The 12,834-nt window shown below is 39.2% G+C and overlaps 1 protein-coding gene across 29 annotated transcripts in view; it reads right to left on the bottom strand.

The window, feature by feature from the left end:
• The window catches only part of ANKRD55 (ankyrin repeat domain 55), a 519,390-nt gene that overhangs the window by 408,493 nt on the left and 98,063 nt on the right, over positions 1–12,834 (bottom strand). For 20 of the 29 annotated variants that reach the window (XM_041765900.1, XM_041765882.1, XM_041765878.1 and 17 more), the window contains exon 2: positions 6,590–6,740. The exons of 8 other annotated variants lie outside the window; for them this stretch is intronic. The gene's annotated coding sequence lies outside the window, so the exon portion shown is untranslated. The remainder of the gene's footprint in view (positions 1–6,589; positions 6,741–12,834) is intronic. One more of the 29 variants, XM_041765872.1, reaches the window with a different exon arrangement.

Raw genomic sequence — 12,834 nt, forward strand, 5'->3', positions numbered from 1 at the left:
AAAGGGAAAATTCAGCATGCTTTTCTCTTAAGCAAAGGGAATAAGGTAAATAATGAACCTGGTTTCTTCTACTTAAACCTGGAGGTAGGAGAAGTCGATTCTATTAACCAATTCTCACACATGGATACATGGATACAGATTCAATCTTTGTGGGGTATGATATTGTGACTTACAGTAAGAAAAATACATTTGTTCTTCTTCCACTATTACTGGCTCAGAGCTTCTAAAACTCTTAGAATTTTCTAGGTGGCTAAAGCCTCAGAGTATTTTTTGTTATGTTAACTGTGACTTTGTAGGAAGGATGGGGGCTGGTTGCTAGGAGAACCAAACATGTGACTATAAGATTAGTTGTTTCAGTTCCTCCCCATCTCCCAACCCTCCAGGGCTCCAGGGAGTGCATGGGGGCTGGAGGGCCAATGATTTAATCAATCATGCCTCTGTAATGAAGCCTCCATAAAAACCCAAAAAGACATTGTTGAGAGTTTCTGGGTTGGCCAACAGGTGGAGATACGGGAAGAGTGGCACTCAAAGAACGCACAGAAATCCTGTGTCTTTCCCACATTGACCTACATATACATCTAGCTGTTTCTCTGAGTTCTCTGAGCCACTCTAACAAATTAACTAAATCCAAGGCAGGGTCACTGGAATCTCCAGTCAATAGCCCATTAGAAGCACAGGTGATAACCTGGGAATGTGACTGGCATCTGAAGTGGGGAGTGAAGGGCAGCCTTGCAGGACTGAGCCCTTAATCTAGCGGATGTGATGCTATCACCAAGTAAACAGTGTTAGAATTGAGTTGAATGGTAAAACACCCATTTGGTGTCTAAGAATTGCTTGGTGGTATGGGAACCCAACACACACACACACACACACACACACACACACACACACACACAACAGAAATTGGAATCACTCTAGGGAGGAAAAGGGAAAATTATTTGTAAGTCAACTATCCCTTACAGATAAGAGACAGAGATATGACCATCAGATAATCAGACTCTGACATGCATGCTGAGGTCAAAAAAGACCACAGTCCACTGACTGATGCTTGTTCCAGATCCAAATGTGGGCTCACTCACCAAAGGACCATTATTGTTAATCATCACAGATATGAGTGTTTCCCAGATGAGATAACTTGTTCTGGGGACAGAGAGCACACACATTAGCAATACTAACAAGCTGAAATAATTGGCATTTCTAAATAGCAAGCCATATGCTTAAATGCATTGACGGGCAAAAATGTACAATAAGATCATCTTCTGAAATATGCTCTAAAAATCACTATAAATAAAAAAAAAAATAAAAAAAAAAATAAAAAAAAAATCACTATAAATAGACAACAAATTATTTTTAAAATTCAGTAACAATTCTCAGTTTCCTAAAGTACTTGAAAGAAGCCCAATTTCTATATCCAAATCTAAGGATGGGCCACTAAAGGATTTAATGTAGGTCCCACAAAGAGGACGAATCCACAGCTGCATCTCATAGAGCTACTCAAAATGTGGTCCATGGACCAGAAAGTCTGACATCACTGGGTGCTTGATATAAATGTAGAGTCTCAGGCCCCACCTCAGAGCTACAGAATCAGAATCTGCATTTTAACACAATTTGCAGGGGATCCAGGTGCTCATTACAGTTTGAGAAGGGCTATTTTAAAATACCAGAAATAAAAAGGGTTATTGTATCAGGTTATTCCCTAGGGGTGTAGTCAGGAGAAGATAGATTCATTCTGTCACAGCCATGAAACAGCTATTAAGGGACAGTGCTTTGGCGAGGCATTACTCACCAAAGCAGGAGAATGACACCTTTGTTCAGAGATCCCCTAACACAATCCTACTTGGGTAAAGTAATGGTCCCAATTCAGTGATGGACTGTGAGGCAAGAATAATCAATTCATATGTCAATTTACCCAAGGATCCACATAGCCCCTACAAGAAATCTACAATTGTGCTCAAGGACTCACAAGTCCTGGAAGGTACGCTCTTCTTATTGTTCTTGTTATCTATGGCCACACTCATTAACTTTCAGCCATCTACCATATCATCACATGGATGTGCTGGAAAATGCAATAGTAACAGATTATTAGCATGGAATGAAGCATGGGATAAAGAATGAGGAGGGAGTAGAAGGGGGTATTTCACAACTTCTTAAGAATCATTCCATGACCAGTATGATGTGTGGAGTTTCAGGCTTGGGATGGGGATAGAGAAAAGTAGAGAGGGGTTAAGAGCAAAAACTGGTTTTTGATTTTTATTTAATAAATTCAAGTGTGTTCATAAGGCCCTTTGATTTTCTGAAAATTTCTCACAATTTGTGATTAGAATGTTTGGTGAAATACTTTAAACCAAGTAAAAAAATGTCTATACCAGAACACTGTTGTCATATTTTTTAAAAGATTTTATTTATCTGTTTATTGAGAGAGAGAAAGAGAGACAGAACATCAGTAGCAGGGAGGAGGCAGAGGAGAGTGAGAAGCAGACTCCCCACTGAGCAGGGAGCCTGACACAGGACTCAATCCCAGGACCCTAGGATCATGACCTGAACTGAAAGCAGATGCTTAACTGACTGAGCCACCCAGGTGCCCCCACTTTATCATATTTTTAAATGCACCCAAAGTTTGTGTATAACATATAAAAGTAGTCATAGTTATCTATGTGACAGCATACTAAAACTCAAAGTATGTCATCAACAGCCCACCTCCAGCAGTACTTCTTGATCCCCATTTTGTCCTGCCTCTCTGAAAATAGCCAAAAAATTTATAATAGTCAAATGCATTAACACCATTCTACTTCCAACCCTACAATAAGAAATAAAACTAAACTTCCCAGAAAACTGAGAAAGAACTGAAAAATTCCCTTTTAGAAAAGCTGATGGTGGTTTCTTACTCTTTTGAAGAGTCTGTTTACATGGGGAAAAGGACTTTAAGGTTTAAGATTGCCAGTTGGTGGTACTTACCCAGATTTTATCTTCCGTATGTACTCACATATCTTTGACTTCAAAATCCTGTCCCAAAATTTCCAGAAAAAATTTAATTCTCCAATTCTGCTTCATCCCCAAAGGAAAAATCAGGCTCCTAGGGCAGCAGCCCTGAAAGGCCCCTGATTTGATAAAAGGAACTGAACAATGTATAATAACATATATAATTTGCATGCCTTTCCCCTTTATAAAGCTCTTTTAACATCCATCATCTCAATATTCTGAAGAGGTATGAATTGCGTTTAATTAAAGCCTGGGTGATAGAAGTGGAAAGAAAGTTATTTTGAGGTTGTTCACATATCTTCAGCCCCTCTTATCAAGCTTTCAGAGCTCTATTCTAAAAGGTTAGGGGGTGGCAATTATGTCTCTTCTCTAACAGCTGCCAGAGATTACTGCCATCAGAGTAATTATCACCAAATAATTGTCCCCTTTCTTCCCTGCTGACAGAGCAGAAAGGGAATAGAGACTCATCTGAAATAGATTTTGTACTTGGCTGAATACAAGTTGGATAGCTCAGGTCAATGGGCACCCACTGAAGGATTTCAGCATGATGCCTGTTGACCTTGGAGAAAAATTAAAACTCATCTTATACAAAAGGGAAAATCATCAAACGTCACCTGCTTGAGGTTAACCAGATTTCTTGAAGTTGAGCAACCATGGTTTCAAACTAAAATAAGTGCTTATTTTAGCCTAAAATAAACTCTCCTCTGCTAAGGAGGTTTTCAGAAGATGGAAACAAGAGGAGTATTTTCTGGATCCCTGAACTTTGACACAAGTACTTGGTTTATCTCTGTAGTGGTAGTTGTGAAAAAGCACTAACAACTCCTATTCCCTTCTTCTCTGCCTTTATGATATTCACAGATTAGTTATTAAAATCACATACATGGCTGGTCTCTAGAGCAGTTACAAAGTCCAAATTCTCCAAGGGATTCCTCAAAGTTGTCACAGGACTGAAGATAAGACAGTGTATAATATGAATGAAGGATGCCACAAATTCAGGCCAATTAAGTTTCTGCCTTTAGCTCAGGTCATGATTTCTGGGTCCCTGGATCAAGCATGGAGTTGGGCTCTCTGCTCAGCAGGGAGTCTGCTTCTCCCTCTCCCTCTGTCCCTCTGCTAGTGCTCTTTCTCTCAAATGAATAAATAAAATCTTAAAAAAAAAAAAAAAAAGAATGCTACAAGTTCAGTAGTGTCACTTTCAGGCTACTGTCTACCCAGGAATGCCCTAGACTACTAAGAAATGAAATGTTCCATACAAATATTTATGGGCCATTCTATGCAGGTTAGTGGGCAAGAACAAAATAGAATGGATGATCCGAATGTGTAAAGATCTGTTAATGTGAAGGTGGGAAGGTGGACATTTCTTTATCTTCTCACATTGAAAGCCTTTAGTTTCATTGAATAAACCTGCATTATTGCTTAATGTGTACTAGGTATTGTGCTAGGGGCTGTGGGAGCAGGGAGGCACCTGAAGTAACCAAGACAAACTCTCCACCCTCAATGAGAGAGCTCAAGCAAGGCAGAGGGGTAGAAGGAGAGGGATAAGCAATTGACTTTTTCATGCCTCAGCTTCTTCTCCTATAAACTGAAGGTAATGATACTCAAACAACCTACCTCACAGGATTGTTGTGAAGACCAAATGAAACTGTGCATGCAAAATCTCTTATAAATTTCAAAGAATTATGCACATATGAGCATTATTATAATTGTGGGTCACAGTGAAAGAGCTGTTAGAGTCCTAAAAACAATGGCACCTACTATATAAACAATAACTCTACCAAGCAATTCTCATTTTCTAAATCTCCTAAAAAATCAGCACATGAGAAAGGCAAGCATGCTTTCCTTCAAAGGCAAAAGGGTATTATAGACATTTGTGTGGCCCTAGTGCAAAGGGCACAGCAGATACTCAAAAAAGGTTGAAAAAACAGAATTGCTATTGCTATGGGACTCCACAGTCAGATCAAAGAAAAGGAAACCAAAGAGCCTTCCATGGCTGCTGCTAATAGGAAAACTGGGTTCAAGAACCATACATCTTCATGGTCCCAACTAATCAACTTCTCTTTTTATTTAATCATGCAAATATGTCAGTAGTAATAGTTTACCACAGACCAGTCATAAGAGATTCCTCCCCTCCTCCCTCACTGCCACAAGATTCTTGCTAGGAGCTTACATTGCTGCTTAAGTTTTGCCTAGACCACAAAATCTTAGTAGGTAGCTTAGAGACAATGTTTGAGAAAACTAGGAACCAGGAATTCTTAAATAATTGGAAGTCAATTTCAAAGGTATGAAGCATTAAGTAGGAAGAGGATTTAGTGTCAAAGTCTAGGTATGTAGGAGCCAGCAAAATGCTTGAGACATATCAAATGGTGGGGCACTGATTTTTGAAAAAGATAATGCTAAGTGGAGTTGCAGTGAACATGGTTCCACTTTTGATCCTTTGACAAATAGCTTAAATATTTTCATCTACATTTTCCAAATCTGTAAAATGTATATACCACCTTTTTCAATATACTATAAACACAACAACAAACATCCTTCGAGACCATTAAAAAGGCGGGGGCGGGGGGGGAGAGTAAGAGGCTAGAAAAGATCATTTAGGTTGAGACTGAAACTGACCAGGAGGAAGGGCGTGTTGCTGACTTGGAGAAACAGTACAAGAACCTAAATGGGGGTGGTAGGAAGCTCGCCCACAATGAAATTCCCTGTGTGTAACTGTGAAACATATACCTGTAATTAGGGGATTGAGCTCAGGATAGACCAAAGTGCTCCTTATAGTAAATGTTCCCACACTACTACCACCAATAGAGAGACCCAGTTACATGTGTGAAAGGATCAACCAAGAACCCCTTTTCCTTGGCCCTGCCATCTAAGCATTAAAATTGATGACAGAGACGCCTGGATGGCTCAGTGGTTAAGCTCTGCTTTCGGCTCAGGGCGTGATCCTCGAGTTCAGGGATCGAGTCCCACATCAGGCTCCCTGCATGGAGCCTGCTTCTCCCTCTATGTCTTTGCCTCTCTCTCTCTGTGTGTGTCTCTCATGAATAAATAAATAAAATCTTTAAAAAAATAAAATAAATAAAATAAAATTGATGACAATGTCTGAGTGGAACTCTCAAAGTGCAGAAATCTGGGGCATCAAAGTGGGTCAGGTAAAACACTGAGTCCCCTTACTCTCCTTACTCAAGCACACATAGGGGCCCACATAGTCCCCTTACTCTCCTTACTCAAGCACAGCTTTTACTTTTCCCCTCTGCCATTCTCCACAGGATAGAATATTGGGAAGTTGCTTTAAAAGGGAAAATTATTTTTAAAAAGGGGGAGGGATTACCTTGAAACCAAATATATTCATTTAGACTTGAACAAAGGTGGTCATTTTGGAGGAATACAGGAAAAGAAACAGCTTGGGAGAAGGGAAAGGAAAACAGAAATAAAGTCCGATTCCAAACAGTTTTGATCAAAAGAATTTACAGAAGGTTACAGAATTTACATCCTCATCCCTATGGAGACAAAGACAACCAAATGTGCTGTATCCAAGCTCTGCCCTACAGAATATATAGGCATGGCCCTCCTGGCTAGCTCCTGAATCCAGCCTCTCCAAACCCAATCATCTTACCTTACATGACAGAATTCCAGGAGCTATTTGAAATGGCTTGGCACAGACCTTGTTTTACAGGTGAGGAAAGAGGTGAATGGTGAAATGATCTGCCCAAGTTATCAGCACTGGTGAGTTAAACCTGAGGTCTTGCAATACTTTCCACCAACTCCTACAGGCAAAAATCAGTGGACAAGGTTATGTTTTATTTTATTTATGTCTTCTGGGGGAGCTGGCTTCATTTTCAAAAGAAATTTCTCCAAACTGTTAAACCCAGTAAAGGGATTTGCCATTATTTTTCAAATCTGTACACCAACAGTGCCTCTGTTACAGCACCTAACAGAGTACCTTAAACAGATCCCAGAAATGGATCTCATCATCAAACAAAACCATTCAGAAAGGGACAGGTGCATGTAGCAGATCCTCTCCACCTGCCTTCTCCCCTTTATTTATCATAGGCCCCCAGGCTCTGGGAGACTACCACACCCAGTCAAAAGAGGGTGTGCTTAGAATTTGTGTTGACAAATTAGAAAAGCACTAGTTTCATCTAGTGTTTCGCACTGTTTCAGTTGTGGCAGGTAACACACACACACACATACTCTTCAAATAAATGAATGTAAAGCAGCTAAAACCAGACAAGTTCTAAATCACTGAGGCTTGAGACTCAAATCTAAGATTGTATTCATAATTGGCTGCATTGGCATGGGGTCCCAAGCTCCTCTTCTACTCTCTGCCCCCCACCTCTCTTGGATCCTGCCCAGATATGGCCCAAGTGCCCCTAATCAATCCAGGCTTTAGACACTTCTGTCCCAGGTTATCAATACCTCTTCCTCATCCCTCTCCTGAAGTTTTCTGTGGCTTTGAATCTGGAAGCCCTTTCTTCCACTACATCACATTCCCCCTCTGGTCATTTGTTCTGTCTGAAACATGGGCTCTTTCTAGTCCTCAATCAGTTCCTTCACCTACAGGTCTAAACTTACATTTCTACTTCTCTACTTTGAGCCTTTCTACAAAGGCATCAGCTCCATTTCCTAGCCAGAAGTATAGTTTCATTCTCCCCCCCAATTCAAAAGCTTCACAAAGCCTCAGGTTCACCCATAGAATGCTGTTTCATTTTTACACACCTCTCCAGAATATTCATTTGAAGAGCAGAGGGAACAGGTTTTGTTTATTGATTCTCATTCTCCTTGATGACCTACTTATCCTCTTCTACACTTTTTCATGTTTCAGAGTTTTTGTGTTCCCCTGTAGCACTTCTCTAAGGAAAGGGTTTAGCTGTTGGCCCCAAGAAAGTATAGAAAGGGAATGTAAAAAAAAAAAAAAAAAAAAAAAAAAAAAAAAAGAAAGGGAATGTAAAACAGGAAAGAGAGGAAAACCACTAAAGAGTGTGCTAAGAAAGTATAGATACAAAAAAAAGAAAGAAAGAAAGAAAAGAAACTATAGTTACTCAAAAAAACAAAACAAAAAAAAAAGCTAAGCTGAAAGAATCATGCCCCCCAATTTTAAACTATATTAGAAAACTACAGTAATTAAAAAGGTATGGTACTGACACAAAAACAGATACACAGATCAATGGAACAGAATAGAGAGCCCAGAAAAAAAAGAACACATGTATTTGGTCAACTTATGACAAAGCAGCCAAGAATACACAATGAGGAAAGGTATCTCTTCAATAAATGGTGCTGGGAAAACTGGACAGTAATATGCAAAAGAATGAAACTGTACATACACCATACACATAAATTAACTCAAAAGTAGATTAAAGACTTGAACATAAGACTGAAACCATAAAACTCTTGGAAGAAAATACAGGCAATAAGCCCCCTTACATCCTAGCAATGATTTTTTTGGATCTGATACCAAAAGCACAAGCAATGAAAGTAAAAAGAAACAAGTGGGACTATATCAAACTAAAATGCTTCTACATAGCAAAGGAAACCACCAACAAAATACAAAGGCAGCTTACTGAATGGGAGAAAATATTTGCATATCACCTTTCTGATAAGGAGTTAATATCTAAAATATATAAAACCCTCATATAACTCAATAGCAAAAAAAAAAAACTGATACAAAAAGTGGGCAGAGTATACAAATAGACATTTTTTTCAAAGAAGACATGCAGATGGCCAACAAGTACAAGAAATGGTCAACATCACCAATCAACAAGGAAATGCAACTCATAACCACAATGAGACACCACCTCACCCCTGTCAGAATGGTTGTTCTCAAAAATGTAAGACATGAATGGCAAGAATGTGGGAAAAAAAGGGAACCCCCAGTGCACTGTTGGTAGGAATGTAAATTGGTACAGCCATAATGGAAAACATTACAGAGTTTCCTTTAAAAAATTAAAAATTGAACTACTATACAATCCAGCAATTCTCTTCTAGATATTAATTCCAAAAAAATGAAAATACCAATTCAAAAAGGTATATGCACCTCTGTTCACTGAAGCACTATTTATAATACCCAAGAAATGGAAACAATTTCAGTGTCCATAGATGGATGGATGGATCAAGAAACTGTAGTATATATATACAGTGAAATATTGTTTGGCCCTAAAAAAGAATGAAATCTTGCCATTTGCATCTACATGGATGGCCCTTAATTAAGGGTACTATGCTAAGTCAATCAGACAGAGAAAAACAAAAAACATATGATCTCACTTATATGCGTGATCTAAAACCAAAACAAAAATCCAAGCTCATACATACAGAGAAGAGATTGGTGGCTGTCAAAGCCAGGAGGTCAGTGGGTAGGCAAGATGAGTAAAGAGAGCCAAATACAAACTTCCAATTATAAATTAAGTTATGGGGGTATAATGTACAGTATGGCAACTATAGTTAATAATACTGTATTGCATATTTGAAAATTGCTAAGAGAATAAATCTTAAAAGTTCTAATCATAAGAAAAAAGAAACTCTGTAACTCTGTATGGTGACAGATGTTAACTAGACTTACTGTGGTGATCATTTCACAGCATGTACAAAATATCACATCACTATATTGTTTACCTAAAATGAATATAATGTTGTATGTCCATTACATATCAATTAAAAGGAAAAAAAAGAAACTGTTGGTAAGTAGAACTTATTGCAGTAGGAATCCTCTAAGAGACTGTGTAGAACATTCCTCAAAGTGAGGGCAAGGATGCTGAGTTATTTGTCCAGCCAGACCTCTACCTCCTTGGCTAAAGGTTACTCCTCAGGTAATAACTCCTTGCCACTCAAAGCTTAACCTGGGTGCCTCCAAGCTCATGTATATGACCAGAGAATGCCCTCAGACACAGAGAAGCAGGAGGTTGTCAGTTTGTACCCACAGTTGAAGCCTGTGGCATGTTTTACAAAGACGGTTGTTATTATCACTCAGAGCCCCCCTTTGCGTGAATTCAATCTAATTTAATATATATTGAATGATTACCATATGTAATGTGCTACACTAAACTCAGGTAAATAGAAACACACATAAGACATAGGTCTTCCCCCTCTGTGGAGTTTTAGATCTGATGTAGGAGATAACCAGAAATAAAAGTCACAATAGAATAAAGTAGACTATGGTAAGTGCTCTATTAGAGCCACACGATATGAGAGCTGGAGGAAGATGAGATTAATTTTAACTAGAGGGAAAAGGCTATCAGAGCAGTTTTCCTCAGCCAAAATATTTTAAACATATGCTAAATCGACAAATATCCAATTCCCACCAAAAGCTAGCGAAGAAACATTCTTTCACAAAGCCTCAAAGCCAGAAAACAGCAAGAAAATTAGGACCATTTTATCTCAACTCATAGAAGGAAATGAGTCACATATTTCATATCACCCAGTCTTCTAGACGTAACATTTAAAATCAAATCACAAGAGCAAGTACTCCTGCTCCATTTAACCATGCATTTTAAGTCTGTTCTCAAATTTTTTGAGTTTCTTTTTAAAAATTGTTTCTCTTTTTAATTATTTAAATTCAACTTAATTGACATATAGTGTATTACTAGTTTCAGGAGTAGAATTTAGTGATTCATCATTGCATATAACACTCAGTGTTCATTACATCAAGTGCCCTCCTTAATGCCCATCACCCAATTATCCCATACCCCCACCTGCCTCTCCTCAAGGAACCCTCAGTTTGTTTCTTAGAGTTCAGACCTCTTATGGTTTGCCTCCCTCTCCATTTTCATCTTATTTTATTTCTCCTCCCCTTCCCCTATGTTCATCTGTTTTGTTTCTTAAATTCCACATGTGAGTGAAATCATCTGGTATTTGTCTTTCTCTGACTGACTTATTTGACTTAGCATAATACCCTCTAGTTCCAACCACATAGTTGCAAATGGTTAAGACTTTATGATGGGCTGAGTAATACTCCATTGTGTGTATGTGTGTGTGTGTGTGTGTGTGTGTGTGTGTGTGTGTGTGTAAATATATATACACTGCATCTTTATCCATTCATCTGTCGAAAGGACATCTGGGCACTTTCCCTAGTTTGGCTACTGTGTGGACATTGCTGCTATAAACAGTGGTATGCATGTGCCTCTTCATATCACTATGTTTGTATCCTTTGGATAAATACCTAGTAGTGCAATTGCTGGGTCATCAGGTAGCTCTGTTTTAGCTTTCTGAGGAACCTCCATACTGTTTTCCAAAGTGGCTGCTCAAATGAATTATTAACAGTCTTTGTGAGGCTCTCAAACTCAACCAGTATGCCCTTCTCTTGTTTCGCCTGCAACAGGCAGTTACTTTCCATGTTCCTGCTTTTGGTGGACAACTTGATAATGAGGCTTAATTAGATCTCAGCAGTTTTCCAAATCCAGGTGAAGAAAGTCGACAACTTCAGCATAAAAGACAAGGGCTCAGGAGAAAGGGCAGTGGTGGGGAGTAGAAGAAAGTTGGATGTGTCTGCCTCCATTCATGGAAAGATGAGATTTTATTAGGAGAATCTCAAGCTTTTGTTTTGTGGTTTTGGGGAGCTGAATTCCCAAGTTCTAGTTAAACGTATAAATTGTCATCATGAAGGTATTTCACAATTCCTTAGATCTGGAAGAGGTTCTATGAATAACTTTTAAATGGGAGGAAGAAGGGGAGAAGTGTGGAGAAGGAATAGGAAGAGAGGTGAACATCTTGGGCCTCAGGAAGCTGGCAGCTATCCAGCTGCCAGGGATTCCACCCCCCAGTTCCAAAACTGGAGTACTACAGATAGAGAGGAGTGAAAATGGAAGGGTAGGGTGGGACCTTTTTTCCTTTTTGTCTAGGTCCTGCCTTCCTGACGCTTCTGGCCACTCAGCTCTAAACTAAAAACTTGGATATGCAGCTGTGGTTTGGGGACAGAGCTAGAAGCAGCAACTATATCTCCAAAGAACATCTCAAGTTCTAAATGGCCATGCCCCTGCCACTATCTCAGAAAGGAAATGTCAGTGGACAACCACAGGGAAGGGAAGAGTTGTGTGGGTCTATGGGAAAATGGCAGATTTAACCTACCATCTTTTGCTGTTACTTCTTCAGTTGTCAGCTGGGAATATTCAGGGAGATACTCTTTAGGCTCTTCTCCTTTGATCCCCTACAGAGTGACTCAGGAGCATTATCATGTCCAAACCAGCTACAACCCAAACACTCTACTGCCAAAAGGAGATTTTGCCAAATACCATCATGTATTGTCCAGGGGTGCTGAGGTCATGGGAAGGAATGTATGTATTCTGGAGTGAAAAAGAATGCCATATATGGGATATGGGATATCCAAGTTAGAAAGAAATTTGGGGTCTTGAGCACTTCTCAATGTTGTTCTGTGACTTAGCTGCCCACTGTTGCTTAACAATCACAACAGAATCATCCCTAAAAGAGACAAGCTAATCATTGGAGCTTGATTACCAATACAGAAAAGTTCTAGGTTACTAGAATTTAAGATCCAAGCCGGGCCTGTCTCCTTTTCTGCATTCATAAAACATTTTACAGTAAAGAGTAATAATGAAAACGATTAATACATATGATATTTGAAGACATCTAATATGCCAACTTCTCCAAAGTCACTACTCTGGATCACAATAAACTCTGAAAGGTAAATACTATCATCCTCTATCTTACAAGTGGGCTCTAAAGATCAAGAATAAGGAAGCTGCCCCAAACTACACAGCCACTAAATGGTAGAGCCAGCTCTGAAGCAAACTCAGACTGACTGCAAAGCCTGTGCTGCTTCTTATTCCAACACACCACCTCTTCACTGCCTTTAGTAGCACACACTACTAAATATTTGGACATTTACGTCTGAGAGGCAGAGGCGAGGCTAGT

The sequence above is a fragment of the Vulpes lagopus genome, chromosome 8 (assembly GCF_018345385.1).
Source record: "Vulpes lagopus strain Blue_001 chromosome 8, ASM1834538v1, whole genome shotgun sequence".
NCBI lineage: Eukaryota > Metazoa > Chordata > Mammalia > Carnivora > Canidae > Vulpes > Vulpes lagopus.